The 13,824-nt window shown below is 36.0% G+C and overlaps 1 pseudogene; it reads left to right on the top strand.

Moving 5' to 3' along the window:
* Window positions 1-451: 451 nt before the first annotated feature.
* Window positions 452-1,950, top strand: LOC119530510 (annotated as a pseudogene).
* The last annotated feature ends 11,874 nt before the right edge of the window (window positions 1,951-13,824 follow it).

Here is a 13,824-nt window from a genome sequence, read left to right as displayed (position 1 = left end):
ATAGCATCACAAAAAAAGCACCATATAACATATTCTATGACATGAAAAAGGCAAGCATGGAACCTATTTAGGTACAAGGAATATTTAAACAAGTGAAAAAAAATAGAACACTAAACTGAATGCATGCATGATGCAGTAACATAAAAATGTACTTATGTATTTACTGTGACAAAATTTGGAAGATAACTTAGAGAAATATAAATAGAGTTTAATGTTCTTTAGTTACTTTTTCTATAAAAATGGTGAAACGCACGACCACCGCCCCTCCCGGCAGCCAGTGGGAGGGCACGGAGGGCGCCAGCGCGCGTGCGCGTCCCCTGCCTGAGTGAGCGGCAGTTGTCCCGCCTTAGATCCGCCTTGCTACTGACTGTTCCAGCGGAAGTCTTCAGTCACGACCCTGATGGTATCCGGTTGGTGGGAGCCACCATGACTGGCGCGGCTGTGGAAAAGCTGCAGCAGTGAACACCTCCACAAAATTGATATGTCTTTCGGTAACATAATCAATTGAATTGAAGGAGAGAAAGAAGCAGAATTTTCCAAGACTAAATAGAAGTCTCCAACAAAGTGGTACCTGGCGATTCAGGATGAGAATCCGATGGGGACCCAGCAGAATTCTAGTTTTGGTAAGAATAATCTGAGCCATAGAGGAAGAGTCATGCCTGGAAAGAGATGTCCTTATGGGGTTATCACTGGCCTTGCAGCTAGGAAAGCAATTGAAATTCAAAAAGGAATTAGTCCTATGAATCCGTTACCTCTAAGTGACAAGAATATACAGCGATATTTTCCTGTGTTAAAAAGAAATTTGCCTTTCTTTTTAACACAGGACAAAATGAAGTGCAGAGGAAACCAGTTCCTGTTTTCAAGAGACCTACCCAGTTAAACAGAAAATATAACATTCCAGCCAGTTTTACCAGAAGTGGAAATAAATTAAGCCATGAGAAAGATACATGCCGGGCAACTTTTCTTTTCAGAAGAGGCCTGAAGGTTCAGGTCCAGTTGAACACATAACAACTGATACCCATGAAAATTGATGGGTTCTTTGTCCGATGTGCTCAAATGACCAGTCCCTGAGACACCAGGGTTTCAAAGAGAGAAAGAGTTCATTGCTAGGCAGGAAGCAGAAGATCAGATGGCCTATTGGTCTAAAAATCTGTTTCCCTGAACTTCAGTAACTCTGATGCTTTTACCGTATCAAAAGATAGGCAGGTGTTAGGATAATGAGCGCAATGGCTTGAGATGACAAGGTTAGAGATGATTTGGAATTGGAGTGGGTTAGTTTTGGGCTGACTCAATGTTAATAAACATTAGGAGCTGTCTTTAATGCCAAGACTCTAAGGTTAAAAAAACCAGATAAGAGAGAATAAGTGAGGGTCAGTCCCAAGGTTTTTACAATCACAAGATAAAGGCTATGTAGTTATACAATCATTATCAGAGATAAAGGCAGCTGGGTTATAGTTCAGAGATTTCAGCTATTTTCTTCTGTCTATTGTAATATACCAGAAAGTAAAAAAGAATATCTATATAATGATTCAGTAATCATAATCATCCCTTAAATCCTAACTTTTCAGTTACACAACTGCTAGATGATATAGTAGCAAAGAGAACTTGCCTGTGGTGGACTGCCATCACAAATGGAGGATTTTAAACTGTATCCATTGACCATCCTGCAGTTACTGAGCTTCCAGTAACTCAGAAACCATTATTATCTTATACTGCTGTACCTTTGTTCATGGCAAAGCAGGAACATTCTGATATAAAGAAAGTTCGTAAAGGTGTCTCCTACAGTTTGACATAAGTAGTGTTGGAGAACAGACAGAAATGCCTTTGAATGAGCTATTTGGGATCCCAAAGGAACTAAGAGCCACTCTCACATTCAACAAACGAAGAGACTGCTTTGTAACTGGGACAGATCCCATGTCAAAGGGACTTTTGAGTGGCAACTCTATTTGAGCAGTTAAATTAGTTGAAGAGTTTGCCATATAAATTCAAGAAACTTCTTTGCAAAGTATTCACAAGTTATAAAGAGTATAAATAACTCTTTATAATTTTATTTTTGAAGTTGTTTTTTTTAGAACATGTAGAAAATAATGCCCTGAAAGAATAACAAGGAATATATACCTATCTGAAGTTTTCATAGTTGACTCAGCAGAACAATCCTCTATTTGAATTCCTTGGTTCCTCATGCAGCAGAAGAAACACAAAGATAGAAAGTGATTATTTTTATGATAGTGATACTTAGCATCTCATCTCCTTTGCCTTTTTTGAAGACTTTGCCATGGTAAAGCTTGGTCTTTGGAAATATGAGTAGGTCCCTTTTTTGCTGTCACTTGTACTTTAATAATGTTGAAGTAATAAGTGCAGTTGCCTTTTCTTCCATAGAAATGTTAAATAAAAATTCATTAGAATTCCAGTTTGGGGTTTTAAGATTTATGGGAATATCTGTAAGTCCTTTTTTCCAGGTAGTGTTGGGTTAAGCCCCCATAAATGGTAAATCTTTAGTGACAAACTTTTAACAAGAAATGTGGCTCTATGCATTAGTCTCAGTTTAAGATGATGTTCAAAGACTATAAGTGCGTGTTTATAAAGTTATCTGACAGGGCCTTGGAAGAGAAGGTCCAATGTTAAAAATCTCAGACTTTGTGTTTAGAAAATGCATAAAACATGAGAAGAAATAGCAGGTTGAAGAACAGGTAACTGAGTGAAAAACTTCAAAACTCAGATCATAGGAATTCTGTTTGGATATTGTATAGTCTTGGGTCTAGTGTCCACAAAGAACTTTTCAAATGATATTTAAAAGAACTATGATTATTAAAATGGATTGAGTCCCTTAAATATTTTGGTAGTAAATTTAATAACTGTAAATTCCTAGACTTTGCTCTTTTTAAAAAAGTTGTTTTATAAGCTTATAAGCTTGCTAAATTAAGCAGTCTACAATTCCAAATACAAAAATATACTTGTCTATGTTACAAAGAAAAAAATACAAAAGTGGTAAGATAGGTACATTATAACCTTACTCTAAACCTCTCACTCTGATTTATTTTATGGTATAAAGTTCAGGCATTTGCAGGGAGAAAAGAATTTGTTTTTCCACCCATCTGAGGTGGTGCGAGGAGTTAGTATGTCATGCCAAGATTGACGAGTTCTCAGATGGTTGTGCATTATAATTTATGGTATAATGCCAAAATGCAGCAAAATATTCCAGCTATAAGTTATAATTTTGGTCATTATGAAGCTTGACTTTTTAGTTTTCTATAATGTTAAAATCTCTAAATAGGTGTTAGTTTCTCTAGAGTATAATATTAGTGTCAACTTTTCCTATTAAAAAATTTTATCACTCTTGCCTGCCTTGCATGGTATACTAGATTTCATTGTCACTCATGGTCCTTGGGTTTCTTATTGGTTTATCAAGAAACTAACCATGGAAAGCTGTCAATAACAGTTTCCAGTTCGTGCTTATACCAAAGAATTAAATCTGTTCCTAAATATCTGGTATTTTTCCAGTACTTCTTCTGATAAGGAATTATTGGAAATCAGTCACAGTATTTGAAAATAAACTCAGTCTCTCCTTAGCTATTTTATGCTTTTTGTAGAGGCCAAGGTATCATTGCAAAACATTTTTGCAACTATGAATGCTTGTATTTGGTCCAGGAACAATACATTTTAGTCTGGTTAGAATTACTGGTAGCATATTTTAAAGCAAAGGAAAAAAAAAAAAACAAAACTGAATATGGCTATGCTGGCTTTAGAGCAATTTGTGAAAGTATGCTCTAAAAGTAGTTTTCATTTTCCTGTTGAGTTACTTTAAATATTGTACCAAGCTATTATTAATGCCTTTTTTTGAAAACCTTAGAAATTGCCCCAAATATTGACATTAAGTGCATCAAACTAAAAAACATATTTGGTATATTAAACCTTTCTTCTTTGTGCATCCGTAATTTCATTTTCTTCTAAATATAAAAATTTGCCTTTGGTACAGCTAAATTAATGTGTTAATATGTTGTCTATGCACAAAACAAAATGGTTTGTTGGAGGAAAAATTTCCTTTCTTGAAAGTGTAGTTGCTAACATGGTTGTAGTCATCCTTTTTTAGTTCTTAAAGTTTTTTTTTTTTAAACAGGATGCATTTAAAAAACCAAAATGTTACAGGTTTAAAAAATGGTTAAGTGTAAAAGATTCATTACATATATAGGAGAATATAGATTATTTGAACCGACTTTTTGAGATAAATGATCCATTTAGAAATTATCATAATTTTATTCATGTACAATTTTTAAACAATATACCTGTTTATAAATTTCTATGAAATTAACAAAAAGCATCCAAACATGTTGGTTAGATTATCTTGGTATTGTAAACCAGTTTCTCCAGACATTCGCAAGCATATGTTTATGTACTCAGATGCGTAAACAAACTGATGGATCTTTTTCCATGTGGGAGTGATTTAGCATTTCAAAGTCAATGTCCAAAGAAATACACAGATGTATTTGCAGCTGGAGTATGGTCTTATTTTTCTTTCCCATTCCAGTAATTACATTTTTTTTTTTTATTAGAGAAGTTGCAGGCATACAGAAAAATCATGGAGAAAGTACAGTTTCCATATCCCTCTTCCCGCACGGGTTTTCCCTGTTGAGAACACTTTGCTTCAGTGTGGTACTTTGTTACAATTGACGAAACAATACTATTGTGATTATACTGTTAAGTTTAGTCCGTAGTTCACATTATAGTTCACTGTTTGTGTTGTACAGTTCTATTGTTTTGTTTTTTGTTTTTTGTTTTAATTTTTATTCTGGTAACATATACACAACCTAAAGTTTTCCATTTTTAACCATTTTAAAGTATACAATTCAGTGGAATAATTACAATCACAATGTTGTGCTACCACCAGTATTGACATTTAAAAAATTTTTTTTAAAATTTTATTGAGGTTGTTCGTATACCATACAATCATCCAAGGATCCAAAGTGCACAATCAATGGCCCGTGCTACCATCATACAGCTGTGCATCCATCTCCACAATTTTTTTTTCAATTTTTAGAACGTTTTCATTACTCCAGAAAAGATTTAAAAACAAAAAAGACAACTCAAATCCTCCCATACCCCAACCACCTCCCTTCCATTATTGACTCATAGTACTGGTATAGTACATTTGTTACTGTTGATGAAAGAATGTTAGAATACTACTAATTGTAGTACATAGTTTACAATAGGTATATATTTTCCCTGTATATCCCTCTATTATTAACTTCTAGTTACAGTGTCATACATTTGTTCTGGTTCATGAAAGAGATTTCTAATATTGTTCAGTTATCGTGGACATTGTCCACCACAAGATTCACTGTTATATACATTGCCATATTTTAACCTCCAACTTTCCTTCTGGTGACATACATGACTCTAAGCTTGCCCTTTCCACCACATTCACATACCATTCTTTTCTCACAGTAATGTGCTACCATCACCTCTGTCCATTTCCAAACACTTAAGTTCAACCTAGTTAAACATTCTGTTCATAATAGGCATCTGTTCCCCATTCTTTAGCCTCATTCTATATCCTGGTAACTTATATTTCATGTCTATGAGTTTACATATTATAATTAGTTCATATCAGTAAGACCATACAATCTTTGTCCTTGTGTGTCTGACTTATTTCACTCAATATAGTGCCCTCAAGGTTTTTTCATCAACCCATTTTTTTTTTAAAGACAGTTTTGTTCACTCACCATACATTCCATCCTAAGTAAACAATTGATGGTTCCCTGTATAATCACATGTATGCATTTACCACCGTCACCACTATCTATATGACAGCTCCATTTCTTCTACAAAGAAGGAGGAAGAGTCAAAGAAGGTAGAGACAAAAGAAAAAGAAAAAGAAAAAGAAAAGAAAAAAATGACAGCTAAAAAAGCAACAAAAGGAAAGACAGAAATAAACTAAAGTAGAATAAAGAGTCAGACAACATCACCAATGCCAAGAGTCCCATACCCTCCCTTATGTCTCCCTCTTATAGGCATTTAGCTTTGGTATATTGCCATTGTTACATTAAAGGAAGCATAATACCATGTTATGATGACTATAGTTTCTAGTTTGCATTGACTGTATTTTCTCCCCCAATGCCACCCCATTTTTAACACCTTGCAAGGTTGACATTCATTTGTTTTCCATCATGTAAAAACATATTTGTACATTTTATCACAACTGTTGAGCACTCCAGGTTTCACTGAGGTTTCACTGAGTTATACAGTCCCAGTCTTTATCTTTCCTCTTCCCTTCTGGTGTCCCACATGCTCCTAACCTTCCTCTTTCAACCATACTTACAGTCATCTTGTTCAGTGTACTTACATTGTTGTGCTACCATCACCCAAAATTGTTTTCCAAGCCTCTCACTTCTGTCTTTTCCTTTCGTCTATAGTGCTCCCTGTAGTATTTCCTGTAATGCAGGTATCTTGTTCACATACTCTCTCATTGTCTGTTTGTCCGAGACTATTTTAAACTCTCCCTCATATTTGAAGGACAGTTTTGCCAGATATAGGATTCTTGGTTGGTGGTTTTTCTCTTTCAGTATCTCAAATATATCACACCACTTCCTTCTTGCCTCCATGGTTTCTATTGAGAAATCTGCATATAGTCTTATCAAGCTTCCTTTGTATGTGATGGATCGCTTTTCTCTTGCTGCTTTCAGGATTCTTTCTTTGTCTTTGACATTTGATAAAGTGATTAAGTGTCTTGACATAGGTCTATTCAGATCTATTCTGTCTGGGGTATGCTATGTTTCTTGGATCTATAATTTTATGCCTTTCGTAAGAGATTTTCATTGATTATTTCCTCTATTAGTGCTTCTGCCCTTTTTCCGTTCTATTCTCCTTCTGGGACACCCATGACACATACATTCATGTGTTTCATGTTGTCATTCAATTCCCTGAGACGTTGCTCATATTTTTGCATTCTTTTTCCTATCTGTTCTTTTGTTTGCAGGATTTCAGGTGTCTTGTTCTCAAGTTCCTGAGTGTTTTCTTTTGCCTCTTGAGTTCTGCTATTGTATGTCTCCATTGTGTTTTTCATCTCTTGAGTTCTGCTATTGTATGTCTCCATTGTGTTTTTCATCTCTTGTGTTGTGCCTTTCATTTCCATAGATTCTGCTGGTTGTTTTTTCAAACTATTGATTTCTACCTTATGTTCACCCAGTGTTTTCTTTATATCTTTCATCTCTTTTGCCGTATCTTCCCTGAACTCATTGATTTGGTTTTTGAATTGATTTAGCATATTTCTTTGAAAATCTTTGATTGTTTCATTAAAGTGAAACAATATCTCAGCTGTATCTTAACTGAGGTGTAAGTTTGTTCCTTTGACTGGGCCATATCTTCATTTCTCCTATTGTAATTTGTAGTTTTCTGTTGTCTAGGCATCTGGTTTCCTTGGTTACCACAATCAGATTTTCCCAGACCAGAATGAGTTCAGGTCTCAGAATGAGATTATATTCAGGGTGTATCTTAGAAGAATGATAGTTTTTCCTGTGAGGCCTCTAGCCACTGTGCTTTTCCTAACCTGCCCAACAGGTAGCACCTGTCAGCCTCTCACTCCTGACTGGAGTAAGGAGGTGTGGCCCCTTTAGTTTCTGTTTTGGCTGTTTTCCCCTGGGGTCTGGCATCTGAGTTCTGAAGGGAAGGCCTGTCCTAGAGCTGGGCCCTGCTTCCTTCTTCTTAGGGAAGATACACCCCTTAGGGAGTTATCATCTGCATTTGAATTAGTGCTTCTGTTATCTCTACCCCTGTCTGGGTCAGAGCGCTGGAACTGAAAATGGCTGAGTCTCTCTGCGCTGAGCCACTCAGCTTGAGAAAGAGAGAAAGGGAAAGAAAGCCCCCTTTCGGAGCCAGTTCATGGCCCCCAGTTTTGCCCATCCATCAGAGAGAGCCCCTGGTCTTTTCTGACTCTTTAAGGTCAGTCATCTCTAAAAGCCTCTGTCTGCTTGTTAGGAGTTTTGTCTATTTTTGTAGCTTGTATTCAGCAGTCCACATTTGTTAATTAAAACCCCAGTTGGAGCTGAGCTGAGCTATATTTACTGGCTCTGGGAATGCTGGTTTCTCCTACAGTGAGGGCTTGCAGTGCAGCCTGCTCTGGGGGGAGGGGGCTCCCGGGGTGGTTCTGCAGTTCTTAGTTGTGGATTTTATGCTGCAGTCTTAGCCATTTCACCCAATCCAGGTTGGTATATGATGTGTGGACAGTCACAGTTGTCCCCCAGCCATTGTTCCAGAATATTTACTAGTTGTTTCTGGTTGTTTATTAGTTGTTCCAGGGAATAAATTCCACTCCTCTTTGTGCTGCCATCTTGCCCCTCCTGCCCCAATAATGACATTTAAATTCTCAGTTTTTATCTAAGTTGTGTTATTGTGTTCCAACATGGTCTTGATGAAGCGTGATGGTAGGGTCTCCAAAAAGGCACATGTGGTGACAAGTTAATATGACATTTAAAATGATGAAATGCAGTGGGGGGAAAAACCCTCAAGATGAAATAATGAAAGTTCTGATAAGATAAGAGAATAATGGCAGAAGATGGTGATATTAAGTTAGGACTTTTTTTTAAAAACTGAAAAATGCTAAAAGCTGCAGAAGTCAAGATGATTTGCCAACTGCTCCATTTAGGAGACAAATCTGGGTTCCTTCTTAGAAAGGAGCCAATGTACATCTGAGGATTTATTCCCAGTGACCACCTTGATGGAGAAGGGTAGAGTCAGGTGAGAGCTGCCGGCAGAGATTGTGGACTCTTCTCCAAAAAGAAAGAGGGAGAAATCTTGTTTGTTTGTTCATTTACTTTCTGTTCTGTGATCCATGGTGTATTGCTTAACTTCTCTGTGCCTTGGTTTTCTCATTTGTAAATGGGCAAAATGATAGCACATACCTCACAGGAATGTTGTGAGGATTAAATGAGATTGCCTAAGCCAGGCCCAGAATTTGTCCTCAGTAAATGTTAGCTATTATTATTGACAGAGAAAAAGATTGCGATAGTTCTCTAAAGATTGTGAAATTCCATTGTAAGATTGAGATCTCTCCAGATAATTTGAGTTACAGAAAATCTAAGAATCTTCAGAGTGGATGCTATATTTATGCTTCTTAGGGCATGCAAGGGATTTGTGGAAAACACCAAAACTTTTTAACCAGATTGCAGAGATTGTGTTCACTGAGATGCATAGTTTGGCTAGAGGCTTAGTTCATTGCTTGTAACGTTTGGAAAAGGTTGTTTGCCATAGTTTATGAGGGTCCTGGTTCGGTCATGGTTCTGACCTCAGTGACTTGCAATCAGGATGAACACAAAGCACAGCAAGGTTTATCATTAGCTCAACTGATGGTTGATTTCGTAAAGCTGGGGAGGAGGGAGCCAGGGGATGAGGAAAAGAAGATTGTTATAATTTCTTCTTTGATTTTTGAAAGAAAGCAAAGCAACATAGAGAAATAAGTGTCCAAAGGTAAAGAAGCCTGCAAAGGAAAAAAAAAAACTGAAGTGGGAAATCAGTTTTTTGGCTGAGAGTTGTTATTTACCCCAAAGTTCCTGCCCACATTCTAATCTTCAATAGTAAATTTGAGAATTGGGGAATGCCCAACTTGACAAGTGGCCGTTGCCTTGAGTGAGTGCATTAGAACACTTTTCTGGCAACTGGATTCTAGCAGTGTTTATTTCCCTTCTTTTCTTCTTGTTATCATCTTTATCCATAGTTCCTTATCTGACAATGATAAGACCTTCCTTAATTTGGTTTTGACTAACCTCTTCACCTTTATTTCTGATATTTCCATTGTTCTTCCCATGCTCCATCTCCAGTTAAATTAAAAAAAAAACAAAACCAAAAACTTTTGTTCCTTTTATATACACTGAAATGTTCCTCCTTGATGCCTTTTCTCGTTACTTTCCACTGCCTGCAATGTCAGCACTTGTCTCGTCCTGCAATATCCAAATGCAAACAGCCCTTCAGATGTCACCTCCTCCATGGAGACTTTGACATCCTACCTTCCGACCCTTCCCCAGGCTGATGGAGTAGCTGCTGTCCTCTGGGCTTTTCTAAGCCACTTAAACCAAACCAGTTTTCTGGCATTGACACTTTCTTATGCTTATTGTAAATTTTTATGTTCATCTGCCCTCCCTTGCTATACTGTTAAGCTGCCTGAGGGTAGGGAACATGCCTGATTTATCAACATGTGATGAATAAATACATTGTCATTTAAAGCAATACCAAAGTTACACTTACGGTATAAGGTAATGGGTAAAGTAAGATAAATGGACACAGTGTCAGGTCCATAAATGTTGTTGTCCTTTTGTATAAATACTGGGTCAGGTCTTTGTATACATGTTAAAAGCTACAAAATAACAAGACATTTAGTTATTGAAATGCATGTCTTACAGATTTTATTATTCTGCATAGGACAAAATAATATAGTATTTCAATTTTGATTTTCCGTTTATGGTTTTTCTTCATTCACAGAAAGACTGGGAAGCTGTAGTTGATGTCCTTTTGGGCAGGGGATGGGAAGAAATTATAGAAAACATATAGAATGGTCTATTTGTTTTTGTTTATTTAAAAATATTCCTAATTGTATTCATTATTTGCTTAATTTTAACTATTCCTATTATAAACTTAATGAGAGAAAAGCTGAATTAAGATGTGAGTTATCACCACTGACAGCAAGAGTACATTTCACCACTTCCATGCTTAGTTTTGCTCTTTAAGTCTTTTATTAAAGTACAATATGCATAAAGTACACCTACTATAAATGTACAACTCAGTGAATTTTCACAAAGTGAAAAACTCTATGTAACTAGAATCCAGATGAGGAAATAGAATACTATAGTACCCTGAAAGTCCCTCATGCTCCCCAACAGCTCTCCCCCTACCCTGCCCTGCCAAGTTTATCCTGATTCCTAGAAGCATATGTTCTGTTTGCCTGTTTTCATACTTTATATAACAGCATCGTGGAGTATGAATTTTGTGTGTTTTTGTGACTGGCTTCTTGGCTTAATGTTAAATGTTTGCTAGATTCACCGATACTGTTGTGTATAGTTGTAGATTATTCACTCCCATTTCTTTATTCTTTTCCATCATGTGACTATACCAAAATTTATCTATTTAATCATTGATGGACATATTTTCCCCAGTTTTTGGCTATTATGATGAGTGCTGCTGTGACTATTCTTATACATGTGTTTTGGTGAACCTGTGTCTGCATTTCTTTTCTAAACCTGGAAATGAAATTGCTAAAATCATAGACTTCATAAGTTCAGCTTTATTAAGTAGTGCTAACATAGTTTCCAAAGTGGCTGTACAGATATGCACTCACGCCAGCAGAGGATTAAAGTTATATTTGGCACTTTTTGTCTTTTCATTTTATCTTTTCTGGTGGATGTGCAGTTGTATTATTTTGCAATTTTAATTTTTGTTTCTCTGGTAACTAATGAAGTTGAGTACCCATTTGACATATTTATTTGTCTTTTGGATATTCTGCTTTGTAAAGTGTCCATTCAAGTTTTTTGTCCACTTTTCTATTGGGTTGTCTCTTTTCTTACCAATTTATAGGAGTTATTTATATATACTGGATATAAGTCCTTTGGTATAAATATATTTTATGGCAAATATCTTCTCCCTTTTTTATGGGCTGTATATTCATTCTCCTTATGGTGTCTTTTGATGAATAAATATTTTAATTTTAATATGGGACTCTGATCACATTCTGGAAACTACTCTGTATCTTTTTTTTGGGAATGGGGCAGAGGAGTTGCCCTTCACATTATCATGTGACTCAGAGATTTCTCATGGAAATATTTTTACATTTCCTTTAACAATTTTGTCTTCCTTCAAGGTAAAAGGTACTATAGTTTCCCTTAAACATTGACAGTGAATAATATTGAGTCATTGATTCCAGAGGGATTTAGAGACTTCTTGTATTTTCCTAAGCAACATGGTTCTTTAAGTCAAATCTTAAGGCTTAAGCTATTGTTGAAAGGACTTCACCAGTGAAGAAGAGAAAAAGGAAATCGAGCTATAAAGATGTTCACCACAGAGGGGTTTATCATTGTGGAAAATTGAAAATGACTTCAAAGTCCATCTATTGAGGTACTGGTAAAATAAGTTATGGTTCCTTGAAACAATAAAATTTTTCAGGTTCAGGCAGCAAATATAATGGATAAGAATATAAAATCCCATAAAGATTGTTCTTGAAATGTTATGAAGTAAAGAAATCGGTTATAAAATGGTAAGCATAGCATGATATAATTTTTGTAAAATAAAAATATGTAGTCTATTGAATAGACTAGAAGACTATATTCACAAATATTAACTGTGGTTATCTCCAGGTGGTGAAATTGTAGGTCATTTTAATTTTCTTCTCTTTATTTTCTGAATATTTTACAAAAAATATATATCTGTAATATGAAAAGAATGATAAAAGTCTTATTTTAAATTTGAAAATTAGCATAAACAAAAGTATTAGAAATATATTCATTCTAAAAAAGTTTGATGTATTAAAATATGAGTTACCAAAAGTTAAGTAAATATTAGCTTATTCATATTATAGGAGGCTATTTCATCTTTCAAACACATTCTTTCCAAGATTTTCTTAAATGAGTACACTTACCTGGTAATTCCCAAAATTTTTTTCAATGTATTCATTAAACACTTGATTTTAATATACTTCTTCAGCAATATATATAAGGCAAAGAAGTGAAATGCTTTGAATTTCACCACGAAATCTCTTTTCTCTACTACCAAACAAAGCCAGTTCAGCAACAATTAGGATACTGCTTAACATTGTGATTATAATATATTTAGTCTAATGGCAGAAAGATACTCTGCAAAGAGTATTTTCTGAACACTTTTGAAAAGACAGGCTGGAATAAAAACCCTTACAAATATTTCAATGTGATAAATATGTGGTTCTCCTCTTTGAAAATCGTTAAAACAAAAATTGAAGTCTGGCCCAGATTTAGCCTGCCAGGTAGCAAGCTTCATTTCTCTTTTGCCATTGACTTGTATCATCTTGGGTAAATAATAAGAGCTAAAATGTATTCAGAAGTATAGAAAATCTGATCAGTTCTCTACAGTTCTGCTGGTCAGAGCCACCATCATCTCAAGGGAATACTGCAGGAAACTCCTACTGGTTTCCCAGCTTTTCCCACTGACCCCTGTGCTCCATCCCTAACACAGAATGATCTCTTTACAGGGTAAATCAGGTCATGTCACCCTGCTCAAGCCCTCTAAAGGCTCCCTGTTTCACTCTAAGTGAAAACCAAAGTCCTGACAATGTCCTTTAAAGCCCTCCAGGGTCCTTCTGGCCCCCTGTTACTCAGCTGACCTCATCTTCAGCTGCTCTCCCTCACTGCTCTAGCCACATCAGCTTCCTTCCCAAACATGCTGTGCAAATGCCTGCCGTAGAGCCTTTAGCTGGCTGTTTCTCTGCCTACAAATGCTGTTTCCCAAATATATGAATGGTTAACCCTCTTGACTGCCTTGTTTAATATTTCAGGCACCCCTCTTCTTACAGCCTGGATGCCTGTCCTCTGCTCTATCTCATTCCTTAGCATTTGTCACCTCCTAATGTACTATATCATTTACTTAGTATTATGTTGTTTCTTGTCCATCTCTCCCCTCTAATTCTAGTGATCTCTATGTGGGCAAGGATCTTTTAAAATTTACTCATATATCCCAAATGTCTACAACAGTGCCTGATACATGGTAGGCATGCTACATATTTGTTGAATGAAAAAAAGTGTGCTTATAATGTGCCAGGCACTGCTAATCACTTTATAGCTCTTTTAGCATTTAAACCTCACAGCAACACTTGGTTTC

Source organism: Choloepus didactylus, chromosome 3, assembly GCF_015220235.1.
Source record: "Choloepus didactylus isolate mChoDid1 chromosome 3, mChoDid1.pri, whole genome shotgun sequence".
Classification (NCBI taxonomy): Eukaryota; Metazoa; Chordata; class Mammalia; order Pilosa; family Megalonychidae; genus Choloepus; species Choloepus didactylus.
This window is presented reverse-complemented; position numbering and strand designations above follow the sequence as displayed.